Source organism: Callorhinus ursinus, unplaced genomic scaffold, assembly GCF_003265705.2.
Source record: "Callorhinus ursinus isolate GAN/ISIS: 27379988/994484 unplaced genomic scaffold, GSC_fseal_2.0 scaffold10, whole genome shotgun sequence".
Lineage (NCBI taxonomy): Eukaryota > Metazoa > Chordata > Mammalia > Carnivora > Otariidae > Callorhinus > Callorhinus ursinus.
This window is the reverse complement of record NW_027397072.1, coordinates 32,644,196-32,651,386: the sequence shown is the minus strand read 5'-3', so window position 1 is coordinate 32,651,386 and position 7,191 is coordinate 32,644,196.

Here is a 7,191-nt window from a genome sequence, read left to right as displayed (position 1 = left end):
AGCTAAAACCTTCACCATAGTTTTTTTCAGCCAAAAATGGCATGTTTTGGAGTCTATCTGCCAATCGTTTATTACTTAATTTTCTCAGAAACCTAGACTGGGACAAGGGATGCTATTTAAACCTCAAGTATTTCTCAGTATCCTTCCCACTGGTCCCCAGGATCAGACCATCTCCATGTCTTTCCTGGACTATAGGTGTTTCCTATCTGGCCATCCATCCTACTTCCATTAATACCCTTCTCTGTTTTTTTCTCCACACTTTACCCAAAGGGAGAGTCCAGAAAACAAATCTGATTATCTCACTCCCATGTTTACAACTCTTCCCTGGGGTGGCTGGCTGCCTCAGTCAGTAGAGCATGTGACACTTGATCTGGGGTCATGTGTTCGAGCCCCACGTTGGACATAGAGATTACCTAAAAAAACAAGAAAGCACAAACCAAAAAACTCTTTCCTGCTTTCCCCTTCCCCCCGGGATAAGGTCTAACCTTAATAGGGCTGAGAAAGCCAACAAGATCCGATTTGAGCTCCCTAGTCTGGTCCGATTCTCTACTCACTCCCTTATCCTCCACCTCTGTACTTGATGCTCCAACAAGAGAAAAGTACTTGCAGTCTTCAGTGGTTTCTTGACTCTGTGCTTTTTAAATAGTTCCTCAGATTAGAATGTATCGAACTGCTTCCTTCTCCAATCTCTGAGCCTCTTGGGAGCCGGGACACTTCCGGGTTCCTACAGGAAGCACTCAACAAATATTAAATGAATGCATGAATTATCTGGAAAGGATTTATGGCTTGTTACATGCTTACTTATTAGCAATGGCCACTGAACATGGAAAAATGTTTAACCTTACTGTTAAAAAGGCACTCTGAAACAAGGAGATACAATTTTTCACATAGAAATTGGCAGGGTTACTAACAAAAATACTTAAGGCTAGCAAGGGTATGGCAAATGGGCACTCTGATACAATGCAAATATCCAAAAAGCATTTTGGCAATATGTAAGAAGCCTTAAGATACTTAAACCATGTGCTCTAATAATTGTACATCTAGAGATCTATCCTATCTAATCAGAGATAGAAGTAAAATTTATACGCAAAGTATTCATTATAACAGGTTTTTCTATTGTACTCTTACACTGTCCATATGTTCCCAACACGGGTCTGTTTTAATTTAAAAAATCAGCAAAATGTTAGTAAAATGCTGATAGGGTTAGAGTTGGCGTTACAGCTTATGGGAGCCAACCTCTAGGACAGCCCAGTGACTATTGCTTCACACCAGTAGTCACACCGCTGTGTAGTTCCCTCTCACACTGTTCAAAACTTGATCTGTGTGAGCAATCAAAGATGACAGGAGTGAGGACACACAACTTTCAAGATTAGGTTGTAAAAGACTCTACAGCATCCATGCTAGTCTCTGGCTCTTTCTCTCAGATCATATGCTTTTGGGGAAAGCCATTTGGTATGTCATGAGGGTGCTCTGTGGAGAGACCCACATGGCAAGACATTGAGGCCTCATGGCAAAACCACACAAGTAAGCTCGGAAGCAAATCCTCCGGCCCAATTCAAGCCCTCAGATGACCTCAGCCCTACTGACATCTTGACTGCAACCTTCTAAGAGATGCTGAGTCTCCCAGTTAACCTCCTCCTGGATTCTTTTTTTTTTTTTTTAAGATTTTATTTATTTATTTTTTGACAGAGAGAGAGAGAGAGAGAGAGAGAGAGACAGTGTGAGAGGGAACACAAGCAGGGGGAGCAGGAGAGGGAGAAGCAGGCTTCCCGCGGAGCAGGGAGCCCGATGCGGGGCTCAATCCCAAGACCCTGGGATCATGACCTGAGCCGAAGGCAGACGCTTAACGACTGAGCCCCCCAGGCACCCCTCCTCCTGGATTCTTGATCCAGAGAAACTAAGAGATAACAAATGTTTATTGATTTAAGCTGTTCCATTTTGTATAGGATGATCAGCTGTCCAGGTTTTACCAGGACTGTTTCCTTGGGATATGAGATTGTCAATGCTAAAACCAGAGAGGTCTGGGCAAACTGGGATAGTTGGTTACCCTACTATTTTTTAAATACAGTTTTATTAAGATATAATTCACATTCCTTAACATTCGTCCATTAAAATTTCAGTGGTTTTAGTATATTCAGAATTGTGCAACCATTACCACAATCCAATTTTAGAACATGATAAAAAAAAAAAAAAACACCCTGGGGAAAAAAAAAAGAAATCCTGCCCTCTTTAGCTATCACCCCCAGTCTTCCCAGCCCTAGGCAACCACTAGTCTACTTTCTGTCTCTAGGCACCCTAGTTTTGAGGTTAATTTGTTATGCAGCAATGGATAATAAACACAGGGTTACGGATAGTAGGATAAAGGATGCTTGTTTTTCATTACTCTTTTACTATATACTTTTCTAAATTGCACAAATTTTCTACAATAAGCATATTTTCATTTACTATAAGAAGAAGGTAGTAATATTCTGATTTATTGAAAAGATGATTAAGATTTCATGGACCGGTTGCTTTCTCCACCCAGCATCTTTCGGCTCCCTGTTCACCTGGTAACAACACTACCCGCCCCCTTCTTAGGAAAGTGCCTTTCCCCAACTCCAGGTTGTTCTGAGGTGGTCGCCAATCAAAGGTCAAGGTGGATACCTGACTCGGGACAATCAGATTTTCTTTCCCAATAATTTGAATCCTGAGTAGAGGCACACGGGAACAGAAGGCATTTAAAACAAGTCATCAGGAGGCAGAATACCAGAGAATCGGTTAGAGAATTTAGTTTCTAAGATCTCTGTAAACTTCCTGGCTCTTCTTTCCTCTTGAGCATTTAGTTATTCCTTTGATTCTGTAAGTTATTCCTCTATGGCTCCATTAATCTCTTTTTTAAAATTTAAGTTAGTTTCTATTGCTTGCAACAAAAGAACTCTAACTGACCGAATAATAATAATAAAGAATATTCATAGAAAAGAGGGCCTTTCTACTTGCTAGATGGAATGCTGTCCCATTCATGAATCATTTAATAAAGCCAATTAGATCTTCAAAAAGAGAGAGAATATTCATACGGAATGGAGGGAAGTTTAACCCTCAAAAGAAATTCATAAAGCTATGACTCCAACGCAAGGTTTTTATATTTTCATTTTACCTATTGGTTCACTTCTATGTAGTTAGCATCATGGTATGCATATCATCTTACATTAGGATTTTGCTACCTAACATTGTACCTGCAGAAATGTTTAGTATTTCTATAAAGTCTTCTATACACCATTTTTAATGTATGTTATTTTCTTGTACTGACATATCATAATTTATTAACTCTTGATCCAGTGGTTGGATATCTGAGTTGATTTTAGTGTTTTGTTGGCAGACATAATGTTTAAAATGAACATGTTCACAGCAAGCTTTGTGTGCTGAGTCATTTTTTTTCCTTAGGATAAATTTACAAAATTGAGAAATGGATCTGCTATGGGTATTATCCTTGTTCCTTTCATGCATTTGATGTTTTGCTCTGTAAAGTGAAAAGTGCTTTTGTGCTACATGTATTTTCCTGTTTTGTATGTTTGGATTTCCATTTATAAGATAGTCTCAGATTGGGCAAATTCAAACAAATAGAATTTACTTGGTTGTAAATCGTGCTCTGTGTTATGACTGTTATATAAGTATTCATGTGAGTGTAACTTTTTAAATAAACCTCCTATTGAAAATATCATAAATAGGGCGCCTGGGTGGCTCAGTCGTTAAGCGTCTGCCTTCGGCTCAGGTCATGATCCCAGGGTCCTGGGATCGAGTCCCACATCGGGCTCCCTGCTCAGCAGGAAGCCTGCTTCTCCCTCTCCCACTCCCCCTGCTTTTGTTCCTGCTCTCGCTGTCTCTCTCTGTCCAATAAATAAATAAAATCTTTAAAAAAAAAATGGAAAAAAAAAAAGAAAATATCATACATAAATAAAATGGTACAAATCATGAGGGTGGGATCTCAATGAGTTTTCACAAAGTAAACACACCCATGAGACCAGTATGAAGATCAAGGAGGACTACTAGCACTCTAGAAGCCCCCTTATGCTCCCAATCAATTACAACCTCCTGTCAGATAACCACAGTCTTGACTTCTATCACAGTAACCTAATCTCTTCTGTTTTTGAACCTTAAACAAATGCACCCTTTTGTGTAGTTTCTTTCACTCGACATGTTTATAAGCTTCATGCATGTGTAGCAGCAGTTCATCCATTCTCATTCTGTGTATCATTGGATTGCACAGATATACATAATTTATATATCTATTCTATTATGGGTGGACACTTTGGTTGCTTCCAAACTTTGGCCACTGAAAATGGGACTAAAATTGCTGGCTTATAGGTTATGCACATATTCAGCTTTCTTAGAAACTGCCAGTTTTCCAAAGTGGTATACCAATTTACATTCTCACCAGCAGCATCGAAGAGAGTTCTAGTTGTATCACATCTTCCAGTTTTTAACTTGTACTTATGCTGGTGTTTATTGGTCACTTGGATATTCTCTTTTTTGAAGTACCTGTTCAAGTCTCTGACCCACTTTTGGAATTCTAACCAATAAATATATAAGGAATGATTGGATTAGAAAATCATTACTTTGTAATCAGAGTAATTATTAATTCAGGAAAGAATCATCAAAAGATGTTAAAAATTAGTGGGTGCAATTTAATGAAAAACAAGATATTTACATAGTCTCAAAGTATCTCCTCATAAAATACTTTAGTTACAAAGAAAAAAATGTAATTTTACAACCAGGGAAGCTGATGGACATCATCTTAACTGGGTGATTAAAGTCAATATTACCAGTAGTGGGACAAACCAACACCATGGGCATTCTGATGTAATACCCTGTCACAGGTATAATACCACTTCTTCGGTATTCCTGCCAAAAATGCATTATCTGAATGTATTCATGAGGAAACATTAATTGAACCCAGTAGGGGTACATTCTACTTAATAACAAGCTTGTACTCTTCAAAATGTGAGGGTCATAAAATAAAAAGTAAAGATAATGAAGTATTTTGGTTTTAAAGACTAAAGTGACATGATAACTAATGTACTATGTGTTCCTGGATTGGATCCTGGACAAGAAAAACACTTTTTTTTTAATTACAAAAAATAGTATTAGGAAAATTGGTGAGATTTAGTAAGGTCTGTAGATTAGATTAGGTAATATATCCCAGTTTTGGTAATTTTACTCTGTTATATAAGTGGATTGTCCTTAAAAAGTACACACTGAAGTATTTTAGTGATAAAGAGATATGTCTTACTCCTAATGGTTCTGTCTTACTCCTAATGGTTCAGAGAAGTGATATAGACAGAGTGGCATTAATAAATGTGATAAAATGTAAACAATTACAAATCTTGGTGAAGGTGATACAGGAGTTCTTTCTCTTTTTTTGCAACTTTTCTAGAAGTCTAAAATTATTTCAAAATAAAAGACTACCAAAAAGAGGAAATTCCTAGTTTGCTAAGAGTTTTAAATCATGAATGAATGTTGAATTTTATCAAATTCCTTTTCTGTATCTACAAGGATGAATATATATATATATTTTTTTCATCTATACTATTAGTTGGGTATATAATGAGATTTTAGTGTTAAACCAACTTTGAATGCTTGAAATAAACACACATTTTATGTTTAATATATTACTGGATTTGTTTTGCCGATATTTAATTTAGAAGTTTTTTCATCTTTTTTAAAGATTTATTTGTTTATTTTAGAGAGAGAGTGGAGGGAGGGGCAGAGGAAGAGGGAGAGGGAATCTCAAGCAGACTCTCTGCTGAGCATGGAACCTAACATGGGGTTCAATCTCATGACCTGACATCATGACCTGAGCCAAAATCAAGAGTCTGACGCTTAACCAATTGAGCCACCCAAGTTCCCCAGAAGTTTTTTCATCTTTGATAACAGAGAGATCAGTCTGTAATTTTCCTTTCTTGTAATGACCTTCTCAGGTTTGGGGATTAACATTTTATTGACCTCATAAAATATGTTGGCATTTCCTTTTTGTGTTCTCTGAAAGAGTTTATATACAATTGGTGTTACTTCTTCCTTAAATATTTGGAAAAATACACTGGTGAAATCATCAGAATCCAGAGATCTATTGTATGAAGATTTTTAATCACTGTTTTGTTTCTTTGGTTGATATAGGTCTATTTTCTATGTCTTTGGTGTCACTTATTATAAGTTGGGTTGTCCTAGGAATTTCCCATCTCATCTAAATTTTCAAATTTATTGACATTAAGTTGTCTGAAATATTTTCACTTCAACTTTGTAATGTCTGTAGGACGTATAGTGATATGCCCTTTTCCAAGCCTGATAGAAGTAATATGTACCCTTTTTGCTTTTATTTCTGTTTTATATGTGTGATCTGTCTTGCTATGAATTTACCAGTTTATTTTTTTCAGTGACTCTTCCCTACTATACATTTTTTTCATTAATTTTTTTTCTCTCTACTTTATCATTACCTTTTTTATACTTTCCTCAGGTTTAATTGTTTTTTTCTCTAAGTTCTTGAGACGGATACTTAAGTTATTCTTGTTTAAAGTTATAAATTTCGGCACTTAAGATTACAATTTTCCCACCAAACAGTTTTAGCTGCATCTTAAAATTTTGATATGCCATATTTTTATTTTTATTTAGTTCAAAATGTTTTTTTCACTTCCATTGTTGTTTTTTCTTTGACTGATGGGTTATTTAGAAGTATATTGCCTAATTTCTATGTGTTTGGGAAATTTGTACTTTTTAAAAAATTGTTGACCGTTAGCTTAATTCCCCTCTGCTCATAGAACATACTCTGTATAATTTCAGTGTTTTGGTATATGGTGAGGCTTGCTTTATGGCCAAGTTATTGTCACTTTTAGTAAATGTTCACTGCTCACATGAAACAAAGGTGAATTCTGCAGTTGTTGCATGAAATATTCCATGTGCGTCAATTGTGTCAACTTTGTTAATCATGTTGTTTAAGTGTTGTGTACCTTTACTAATTTTTGTCTCCTTATTCTTTCAGACACTGACAGATGTATTAAGGCCTCCTGCTGTGATTATAGGTTTATCTATTATTCTTTGCAGTTTCTGCAATCCTTTGCTTTATATATTTTGGTAGTTTGTTGTTAGTTGTATACAAAATTAGAATTGTTACATCTTCCTGATAGGTTAATATTTTTATTATTGTGAAATATCACACTTTAT